This window comes from Jaculus jaculus, chromosome 1, assembly GCF_020740685.1.
Source record: "Jaculus jaculus isolate mJacJac1 chromosome 1, mJacJac1.mat.Y.cur, whole genome shotgun sequence".
Lineage (NCBI taxonomy): Eukaryota > Metazoa > Chordata > Mammalia > Rodentia > Dipodidae > Jaculus > Jaculus jaculus.
In genome coordinates, this window is record NC_059102.1 from 269632161 (window position 1) to 269644162 (window position 12002).

Sequence of the window (12002 nt, forward strand, 5' to 3'; positions counted from 1 at the left end):
GTCCTTGGGTGGGAGTAGCAGAGTGTGGTATCAGTCTCCTATGACCTTGGTGGTCTGAGGCAGGCTGCTACGGCTTATGGTGTGGGCTATTAAGGCTTACGGTGCAGGCTATTTACAGAAACCAATAAGTGGTTCACTTCATTACTCATTTCCCATCCTTGAGGGCTATCTCATGCCCTTTTTACCTTGTTTTATATTAGGAGCGGGCTCTGATATAATGAGAAGAGGGATTCTTTACTTACAACAGGGAGTAAAGCCTGGAGTTTGAGGTATGCAGGGGCCCGCTTAAGCTCCCCTTGGAGCGTGATAGTATTTCTGGGCTTCTGAATTCTTGGGCCTTTCAGTGGCACTGCATATCAAAGGGCAGGATCTCTGAGAGCAGTCCCAGCTGCTCTGAGTGTCAGCTTTTATTGGGGAAAAAAAAAAAAAAAACCTACAAAATGTTGATTGTAAAAACAGGATTGAGCCGGGTGTGGTGGCGCGCACGCCTTTAATCCCAGCAGTCTGGAGGCAGAAGTAGGAGGATGGTCATGAGTTCAAGGCCACCCTGAGACTACAGAGTTAATTCCAGGTCAGCCTGGACTAGAGTGAGACCCTACCTCGAAAAACCAAAAAAAAAAAAAAAAAAAAAAAAACAGGATTGGAGTTAAACCACAAATCGCAACTCACATGTTAGGGTGACAGCCATAAAAGTAATTTTAAACAAAAAGAGGAATTTGGTGCATTACAGCAGGGACATTCTATTCTTAGAAGATTATAGGGAAGAAAAAACAAAATGCACTTGGGAACAGGTCTGTTGGTCAGTTATAGGGAGCGCCTGGGGCGGGGCGGGGTGTGTGAGGTACGCCAGCTAGCTTATCCGCCCTTAAGGAATTTGCTCAACAATGCAGGCCCAGGGTCCTGCTATTCAGACCTGCAGAGCGTCCTGTTTCTATCATCCCCATCTGCTTAAGCAAGTGTTTCAGTCCTTTTGTGTGTGTGTGTGTGTGTGTGTGTGTGCTCCTACAAGGAATTTACTTATTTTTCTTTAAAGCTTGATATAAAGAAATGTAGAGGGCTGGAGAGATGGCTTAGCGTTTAAGCGCTTGCCTGTGAAGCCTAAGGACCCCGGTTCGAGGCTCGGTTCCCCAGGTCCCACGTTAGCCAGATGCACAAGGGGGCGCACGCGTCTGGAGTTCGTTTGCAGAGGCTGGAAGCCCTGGCGCGCCCATTCTCTCTCTCTCTCTCCCTCTATCTGTCTTCCTCTCTGTGTCTGTCGCTCTCAAGTAAATAAATTAAAAAAAAAAGAAATGTAGAGAATATAACATTTTGCTCTCTTTACACATCTAGTTGTACATTTGGTATGAGCACCTGAAAATTACAGGGATCGTTTCTTCCAAGTGTCTGACATTTTCCTCAAATACAATTGAAGGAGAAGCTACTTTTATTTTTACAGTGGAGAATAGATGGTAAAGAGGAAAGGGGAAAATGGTTCTATAACTTCCCAGGTAGAACCTTTCCTATTTAAGACAAATATGTTTTGGATCTGGGTGAGTTTCTGTACCAATGTATTGGGTGTTAGGGAATATGTGTAGACTTTGCTGTGGAGGCTTGGGATGGACATTTCCAGATAATTAGCTGATGTTCATACAGATGCAATAGAGAATGCGTGAGGGAACTGAGGATGTAGTGCCGTGGGAAGAGTGCTTGCCTAGCATGCGTGGAGCCCTGAGCTTGCTCCTCAGCCCTGCAGGCCAATCTGGGCCACATAAGATTCTGTCCCGTCAGCAAAGTCATGGGGTGGGCCGGGGAGATGGTTCACTAGTTAAAGGCACTTGCTTGCAAAGCCTGCCTGTCCATGTTCACTTGCCCAGTACCCATTAAAGCCAGATGCACAAAGTGGCACATGTGTCTGGAGTTCATTTGCAGTGGCAAGAGGGCCTGGCATACCCATACTCTCTCCTCCTCTTTGTGTGTAAAGAGTCAGGTGTGGCCATGCATGTGTATAACCCCAGTCCTGAGAAGGGCAGACACAGGAAAATCACTACGGCTTACTGGTCAGCCATTCTGACTAAAAAAGCAAACAAACAAAACAACAAACAAACAAACCAGCAGCTCAAGGTTCAGTGAGAGACTCAAGGAAACAAGGTGGAAAAGTGATAGAGGAAGACACCCGATGTTTTTCTCTGGCCTCTGAATGTATGTGCACATCTGTACATATATGTGAATACGCACCAAGTGGGGAATGAAAGAATGGACAAGGGTTATAGCTTAGTGAGTGGTGAAAACGTGCCTGGCACACAGGGGGCCCTGGGTTAGATTCTCAGCATGGGGAAGGAGTGGGTGAGAGGCCTTTGGGTAGATAGAAAGTGACACTTCCCAAGCTTCTGTGTTCCTGTTATGTGGCTCTGTTGAGTAATAGACAAGCATTAACTGGCTTGAAAACTGTTCAGGATGGACTGCCTCAAAATCAGCTTTGGACTGAGCCTACCTCCCAATTCCTTGGTAACATCCAAACATAAGATTACAATAACATATTATTGTTCCCTCCCTTAAGAGTTCATGCAACTGTCTGGTGTGGTGGCGCATGCCTTTAATGCCAGCACTTGTGAGGCTGAAGTAGGAGGATTTCTATGAGTTCGAGGCCAACCTGAGACTATAGACTGAATTCCAGGTCAGCCTGGGCTAGAGCGAGACCCTACCTCAAAAAACAAAAAACAAAACAAAACAAAACAAAAAAAAGGTTAATGCAGCTGGCCCAGGGATATTGCTCAGTTGGTAGTGTAAGATTCCCGGGGGAGGGGGAATCTTCCGTGGTGGGAGACCCGCGCCCAAGAACCAAGACCGAGCCACTGGATGCAAAGGCAAGAGGCAGCTTTATTGTTTACACAGGCGCCTGCGGGCACTCCAGTCCTTCGAGAGGCTGAGTGCGCCGGGCAAGGGGAAGGGTCTCTTTTTATAGAGTTAGGGAGAGCAGAAGCAGGTTTACAGAAGCAGAAGCATGATTTCAGTCCCAGCACTGGTTACTGGTTACTTATTAATAGACTTGGAGTCGGTGGGGATCCTCTTTTTTTTTTTTTTCTTCTCGGAAGCATCCTGACAGGGTTATCTATAGTACATTAGGCGGAGTTTGTGGTCATGCCTGTCTGCATCTGGGGGTCACAAGGCTGTCTGCATCTGGGGGTCACAAGGCTGTCTGCATCTGGGGCTGTTTTTGGGCTCCTGGTATTTTTCCATGGGTTTTACAGTAGAGTGTGGTAGCACGCATGAGGCCCTGGGTTCCACTTCCACCACTGCATAAAGCAGGTGTGCTAGTGTATAAATGTGATTCCATTGAAAGGATAAAAGTTGCCCTGTTTTCTAGTTGCTCTGCTAACCTGCCTTTTTAAGCTTCTGTAATAAGGCTTGCTTGCTGCTGCATTGAACCGCAGAACTGCCATTTTACAACCGCCTCCATTTTGTAAAAAGCATACCATGAGGAACCTGACCTTTTGTGCGCCTTATACAATGCCTAAATTCCAGGGACTCGAGCTGAACAAACAACTCCTAGTTCCTCACTAAGATAACTCCCCACCTGGACACAACCAATCAACGGTCAACACATATCTGAAGCCCCCAGACTCGAGCCCGCCCCGTGGGCCCCACCCAATCAAAGGGACCCACGGCTGGAAAGCCCCTATGAATATGTATACCTGTGGTTTTAGCCTTTATAAGCTGACCAAACCCGTTGCTAGGGGCTCTTCACCCCTCCTGCGAGAGGAATCTGTGTTGAGCCCCGATGCATCGGATTCAATAAACCTCGTGCGGTTTGCATTGAGAGCGTCCTGCGTGAGTGTTCTTGGGGTCCCGTAGACCGCCCTGAGCGGGGATCCCTCCGGGGAACCCCACACCATCAACTGGGTGGTGAAGGCAGGAGGAGAAGAAATTCAGGGTCATTCTTAACTATACGGAGTTCAACTCAGCTTGGCCTACATGAGATCCTTTCTGGGGGGTAGGAAGGGGAAGTGTTAATACAACTAGGTCTGTCACCAGGCTAGAAGACCACCCTCTTGAAAGCTGGTACCTCTGAAGACACATCAGGAAGGGGAGAGGAAGAATTTTCCCATTAGTGAGTTTACTTATGTTCCTTCCAGGCAGTTGCTGGCAGAATTTTACTGCTAAGCCTACCTTTTCCTTTCCCTACATTCTGTCTCTTCATGATAGGTGTCTAGGCAGATATTAGGCTTGGATGTCACCGAAGGATCAACCCAACCTCCTGTTTGCCTGGGAACATTAGAAAAGGAAACATAGGGCTGGAGAGATGGCTTAGCGGTTAAGGCATTTGCCTGCAAAGCCAAAGGATCCCGGATCAACTCTCCAGGACCCACATAAGCCAGATGCACAAGGTGGCACATGCATCTGGAGTTCGTATGCAGTGGCTGGAGGCCCTGGCATGACTGCCCTCTCCCTTTCTCTCTCATACACAAATAGATAAATAAAATATATTTTAAAAATTTTTTTAAAGAAAAGAAAACATAATGGCTTCTCCATAGGATTTAAAATACCGTATGAAAAGAAAGGGGATGGAAGGATTGGGCTTTTGTTGAGAGAAAGTTAATTTGAGTTTTATCTCTGGCCTGGGTGGGAACAAGACATTCTAAAGGACCCAAAACATAATTAAGAACTGGAGAGATGGCTCAGGGGTTAGGGGCGCACCTCCTTCCTGTGTGCCTTGCTTCAGCATGAGGACATGAGGGAGCCCGAGACTGCCAGAGTTCGGAGTTCAAATCTTCATGTCCCACAGAGACAGCTGAGCATGGCCATATACACCCATCATTCCAGTCCCTTCCCAGAGCAGAGGCCCAAGAATAGTCACCGCCCAGAAAGCTTAAGCATCAGTAGAGACTCAGCTCACAACAAGACCAGGTGGAAGAGCAATAGAGCAGAACACCCCATGTTCCATTCCAGCCAGAGTAGGCAAGTATTCCCTGCTGCAGGTGAGTATATGACCCGCCCCCCCACATATAGACAAAGAGTTAATCTAACTAAATCTAAGATTACCTAGTCAAGAGACTACCCCTTACCTTTTTTTTTCAAGGTAGGACCTCACTCTAGCTCAGGCTAGCCTGGAATTCACTATGTAGTGTCAGGGTGGCCTCGAACTCACAGTGATCCTCCTTCCTTTGCCTCACGAGTGCTTGGATTAAAGGTGTGCGCCACCACGCCTGGGCCCTTACCTGTTATAGACATGATAAGATAGGAAGATGGGAGAGCCCAGGTGTAAACCTTAACCCAGCACTTGAGAGGCAGCTGTAGTGTAGAAATTCTCTGGAAAGATCACTCCAACGCCAGGATGAGAGAAAGTATTTTATTTATTACCCAGGGGCCAAGGAGCTTTGAGGTAGCCCTCCATAGAAGCTCAGGCCCCAAGCTGAGATTTTATTTCCATTTTATAGTTCTCATAGCCAAGGGGAGGGGTAAGCGAGCAAACAAGTGTGTTAATTTGCATATCAATCATTTCTGTAGTCAGGCCACCTTAACAATGCACTCCATTTTACTTTGTTTTGGCCTACTACTATCTATCTATCTATCTATCTATCTATCTATCTATCTATATATATATATACATATATATATATATATATATATATATATATATATATATATATATATATTTTTTTTTTTTTTTTTAAGGAATAGTTTATTTCAAAGTAAGAGGTAAAGAAAGTGGAGAGAACACAGATTCCTCAGGGAGGAAGGAATTCCAGAACTGGAAAATCCACTGTTTAGTGGGAAGCCAGACTTTAATTGAATGAAGGAAGCCCACTCATCCAGAATCCATGATTGGTAAGCTTAAACAAAGACAAAAGTGCTGGCTGGTCCAGTACTGTGCAGTTCCAAAAAGCCCGCCAAGCCAGCCTGCGGTGGGGGGTGGGGGGGTGATCACTTAGACCAGGAAGGAGGAAATGGGGTCACCTTCTTTGTCATCTTCAGAATATAGTCACATATCAAAAGTCCTCCCCCTCCACCTCTCTGCATAGCCATAGATAGTATCTCAATCTTCCCTCTCAGAAGCCACCCTAACTGCTGCTATGGAAATGGGGTGATGACCACTCGAACTTCTTTGTGCCAATAAGGGGGCAATGTTGGCTACAGCAGTCAGGGTTCCTCTGGAGGGAGGGCTATGTAAGAGCTCATGGTAGAACATTCTGGCATGATGGCCAGCTTTTGGGCATTGTGACCTTTTAATACAGGTACATAGTGCATTTTGATCATATTCACTCCACATTACCTTTTCTTGTCCTTCTCTCCCTTCCACTGTTTCCCTTCTTTTTCCCAACTAGTTCTCTTTCTGCTTTCATGTCTATTTTAACATTGAATTTCACTAGGGGGTCTGTGGTAGTTTGATTCAGGTGTCTCCCATAAATTTAGGTGTTCTGAATGCTAGATTCCCAGCTGATAGAGATTTGGGAATTAATGCCTCCTGGAGTGAGTGTATTGTTAGGGGCAGGCTTATGAGTGTTAGAGCCAGTTTCCCCTTGCCAGTGTTAGGTACACTCTCCTGTTGCTGTTGTCTACCTTATGTTGGCTAGGGGGTGATGTCCACCCTCTGCTCATGCTATCATTTTCCCCTGCCACCATGGAGCTTCCCCCTCGAGCCTGTAAGCCAAAATAAACCTGTTTTTCCCAGAAGCTGCTCTTGGTTGGGTAATTTCTACCAGCAATGCGAACCTGACTGCAACAGGTTCCCTCAAGAAGCATAGGGGGGGGGGCTGGAGAGATGGCTTAACAGTTAAGCGCTTGCCTGTGAAGCCTAAGGACCCCGGTTCGAGGCCCGGTTCCCCAGGTCCCACGTTAGCCAGATGCACAAGGGGGCGCACGCATCTGGAGTTCGTTTGCAGAGGCTGGAAGCCCTGGCGCACCCATTCTCTCCCTCTGTCTTTCTGTCTGTGTCTGTTGCTCTCAAATAAATAAATAAATAATTTTTAAAAAAAAGAAGCATAGGGGAAGGATAATTCACAGGGGCGTGGTCACCTTACCAGCGGTTACACCACTGAAAAAATTCTCCACTTTCCATCAACCATTAATTTCTTTCAGATCCTCAGGGAGGGGTAAGGCTTCATGCACCCCTCCTCAAGCCATGACAGGATGGTCGTGGGCTCAATATTGTGCACATCTTGTTGAAGTGATCATAGCCACTGTGAGTTCAATTGTGCAATGGTCACGTCATACCCAGAAGTCAGTGTTCCATATCAGCCTTGTTTTTCTCCAGCTCGTACATTCTTTCCACATTTTCTCTTCAATGCTCCCTGAGATTTGGAGCAGGCAATATAGATGTTCCATTTACGGTTTGGCATTCAACATTTATTCTCAGCACTTTGACCAGTTGTGAACCTGTGCAATTATTGCTAACCACTGTAAAAAGCTTCTCTGACAAAAGCTGACAGCCACACTAACCTATGGCATAACATAGTTATTAAGAAGGTAATTTGGGCCAGGTGGGATGGCACATACCTGTAATCTCAAAACTTGGGAGGCAGACACAGGAAGATGAGGAGTTTAAGGCCATCCTCTGCTACATGGCAAGCTTGAGGTCCATCTGGGCTACATGAGACCCTGCCTCAAAAATACAAAAAGAGGGACTGGAGAGATGGCTTAGTGGTTAAGGTATATACCTGTGAAGCCTAGGGATCCAGGTTTGATTCTCCAGGCCCCACATAAACCAGATGCACAAGGGGGCACATGCATCTGGAGTTCATTTGCAGTGGCTGGAGGCCCTGGCACGCCCATTCTCACTCTCTCTCTCTGTCTTAAATGAATAGGTAAATAAAATGTTTAAAACTATATCTTTTTAATTTAATTTATTTGCAAAGTGGGGGATAGCGAGAGAATGGGTGCACCAGGGACTCTAGCCACTGCAAATGAACTCCAGAAGCATGTGCCCCCTTGTGCATCTAGCTTATGTGGGTACTGGGGAATTCAACCTGGGTCCTTTGGCTTTGTAGGCAATCACCTTAACACTAAGTCAGCTCTCCAACCCCTACAACTATATCTTAAAGAAATACAAAAATAATAGCCGGGCGTGGTGGAGCACACCTTTAATCCCAGCACTCGGGAGGCAGAGGTAGGAGGATCGCCGTGAGTTTGAGGCCACCCTGAGACTACATAGTGAATTCCAGGTCAGCTTGAGCCAGAGTGAGACCCTACCTTGAAAAAAAAAAGAAAAGAAATACAAAACTAGCCCAGTAAGCACTTCTCTTAATGTTCATACCCATATATTAATGCTACACTCACTTTTGGCAGAGAACCTTCTCTTTTCAGATGGCAGTGACCTTGGGATGACTCAGAAGGTATCATGGTGCTGGGAAGAAGTGACACAAGAGTGTTCAGCACTGCAATATCTCTATCACACCTTCCAAGGTTTAGGACCCATTGCAGAAGAGGTGGTAGAAAGAATGTAAGGGCCAAAGGAAGGGTAGGACTCCTTACAATGTGTTCCTCCAGTCACAAAATGGCCTGGATATCCATGACCTCACAGTGCCTGACACTACCTACACAAGACCATCATGATAGGACGAAAAGATCAAGAGCTCAAAATAGAAGAGAGACTGATTGAGGGGGAGGATATGATGGAGAGGGGAGTTTCAAGGTGGAAAGTGGGGGGAGGGAGGCAATTAACATGGGATATTATTTACAATCATGGAAGTTGTTAATAAAAAAAGAGCAAAAAACAAGAGCAAAAAAATTTTACAAAAATAGAGGGCTAAATTGATGCTCATAGTTTTAGCAAAGCAACAGCTTCCCTACTAGAGCCTATGACCTCTCCAGTTGCAGTCTTCTAACCAGGTTTATAGTAGGAGGCATGGATTTCCTCCCACAGAGCAAGCCTCAAATCTACAGCAGTTGGTTACTCTCAAAGCAAAGCATGCCATGTCACTATTGTACCAGTGGGCACATCTTGCCTGGAAAATTAGTATAATAATAAACAGGGTCCATAGCGGAATAAGACTGCTGATGACTTTGCTCCCACATCAGCTTGCAGAGCACCTTCTGAAACTCTGAGGTCAGCAAAAAGCTTCCAGCACAGTTTCACCTTGATTTCTCTGTCCTGTGACAAAAGTGTGTAGAATCTTTAGAAGTACAGTCTTACCATCTAGTTCTGGTGAGCAACTGTGGTAGTTTGAAATTTCCCCAATAGACTCAAGAGTTTTGTTTTGTTTTTTTAATTTAAAAGCTTGTCTCCTAGCTGGGCATGGTGGCACAGGTCTTTAACCCCAGCACTTGGGAGGCAGAGGTAGGAGGATCACCGTGAGTTCCAGGCCACTCTGAGACTACATTGTGAATTCCAGGTCAGTCTAGGCGAGAGTAAAACCCTACCTTGAAAAACCAAAAAATAGCTTTCTTGACTCCATCTTCGCAGCAGCTGCATTGGGTCATCTAGCTAGCATGCAGTTCTTTGTCCGCACCCTGGAGCTCCATATCCTCCCTGGACCAGCCAGGAGACAGTCGCCCAGAGCAAGGCTCATGTGGTTCCTTGGAGGGCATTGCCTGGAAGATCAAGCTCCGCGCAGGCACACCACTGGAAGATGAGGCCATCCTAGCCCAGCATGGGGAGGAGGCCCTGACCACTCTGGAAGGAGCTAGGCACGTGCTGGGAGGTCAGGTAAATGGTCCCCTGGCCTGGAAAAGTGAGAGGTTAAACTCCCAAGGTGGCCAAACAGGAAAAGAAGACAGGCCTGACCAAGTGGGGGATGCAGTACAACCAGTGCTGTGCCCACCTTTGCAAGAAGAAGGGCCCCAGTGATAACTCTTAAGTCCTACATAGTCTTGGCTTTCACTAATAAAGTCATTTTGTCCAGAAAATAAATAAATAGATAAAGCCGGGCATTGTGGCGCATGCCTTTAATCCTGACACTTGGGAGGCAGAGGCAGGAGGATCACTATGAGTTGGAGGCCAACTTGAGACTACATAGTGAATTCCAGATCAGCCTAGGCTAGAGTGAGACCCTACCTTGAAAAACCAAAAAATAAATAAATAAATAAAAAGCTTGTCTCTAGCCACCTGTCTGGAGGAGGTGTCACTGGGGGCGGATCTGATTTCTAGCCTGAGGTGTGCAGAGTGCTTACTTAAGCTCTGCCTGGGTTCTCTGCTATTTGTCTGCAAGATATTTTTGCTCTTGCTTGTGGTACTGGTGGTGGTTTTTCTCTCTGAGTGGGTTTGTGAAAGTGGGCCACCTTCTTCCACCATTATGGAACTTCCCCTGGCTCTGTAAGCCTGAAATAAATCCCTCTTTCTCATAAACTGTGTTTGGTTTGGAGGTTCATGCCAGCAGCGTGGACCTATCACAGCAACCAACAGTAGTGATAATGAAGTGGGCATGTCAGGGTTTCCTGCCATGGCAAACAAACTCTAGACACATGTGCCACCTTGTGCATCTGATTTATAGGTACCGGAGAATTGAATTCTAGTCCTTAGGATTTGCAGGCAAGTACCTTAACTGCTGAGCAATCTCTCAAGCCCCTAACTTTGTTTATTTTATTTTAATTTATTTATTTAAGAAAGAGAAAGCCAGGGATTGTGGCACATGCCTCCCACCACTCAGGAGGCAGAGGTAGGAGGATCACCTTGAGTTCAAGGCCAGCTTGAGACTACATAGTGAATTCCAGGTCAGCCTGGACAAGAGTGAGAAGCTACCTGGAGAAAAAAAAGAAAGAAAAAAGAAAGAAAGAGTGAACGAGGCAGACACTGAGAGAGTAAGTACAGGCACACTAGGCCTTCACTGCCATTGCAAATGAAGTCCAGACACATGCGCCACTTAGTGCATTTGGCTTTACGTGGTCCTTAGGCTTTGCAGGCAAGCATCTTAATCACTGAGCCATCTCTCCAGCCCTAACTTTGCTTTTGATTTATCCATCTATCCATCCATCCTTCCTCTCCCTTTTTTCTCTTCCTTCCTTCCTTCCTCCTCCCCCCCTTCTTTCCTCCTTCCTTTCTTTTTTCTTCAAGACAGGTCCCAAATAGCCCATGCTGGCTTCAACCTCTCTATGTAGATAACATGAACTCCTGATCCTCTTGTGTTCACCTCTGAGTGCTAGGATGATTGGCGCGCACCACCACGACTCACTGGCCCATTTTGTTTGTTTGTTTGTTTGTTTGAGGTAAGGTTTCACAATGTAGTCTCAGGATGGCCTTGATCCTCCTACCTCTGCCTCCCGAGTGCTGGGATTAAAGGCTTGCGCCACCACGCCCGGCTGGCCCATTTCTTCTTAAAAATATTTATTTATTTGCAAGCAGAGAGAGATCGCGAGACATACACACAGAGAAAGAACAGAGACCAAAAGAGAGATTAGGCATGCCAGTGTCTAGCCTCTGCAAACAAACTCCAGATGCAAACACCACTTTGTGCAGCTGGTTTTATGTGGGTACTGGGGAGTAGAACTCTGGTTGTTAGGCTTTGCAGGCAAGCACCTTAACTGCTGAGCCATCTCTCCAGCCCCTGGTCTATTCTTTTAAGCCACTCAGTTTGTCATATTTTGTTTCAGCAGTCCTAAGATGCTAACTAGGACACCTATTAGCATTTGTTTTCTTTTCTTTCTTTCTTTTTTTTTTTTTTGTTTTTTTGAGGTAAGGTCTCACTCTAGTCCAGGCTGATCTGGAACTCAGTATGTAGTCTCAGGGTGGCCTTGAACTCATGTCAATCCTCCTACCTCTGTGTCCCAAGTGCTGGGATTAAAGGCGTGCACCAACATGCCCTGTTGAGTAATTCTTTTTCCAGGTTTTCAAGAAATGCTAATGGAGCCAGACATGGTGACCACATCTTTAATCCCAGCACTTGGGAGACAGAGGTAGGAGGATTGACATGAGTTTCAAGGCCACCCTGAGACTACATACTGAATTCCAGATCAGCCCAGGCTAGTGTGATTCTACCTTGATAAAACAAAGCAAAGCAAAGCAAAACAAAGCAAAAAAAGAATAAAAGAATTACTCTTAAGGCCACTTCCCACCAACCAAAACAATGAAATAACTGTTCTGTAGAGAAAAC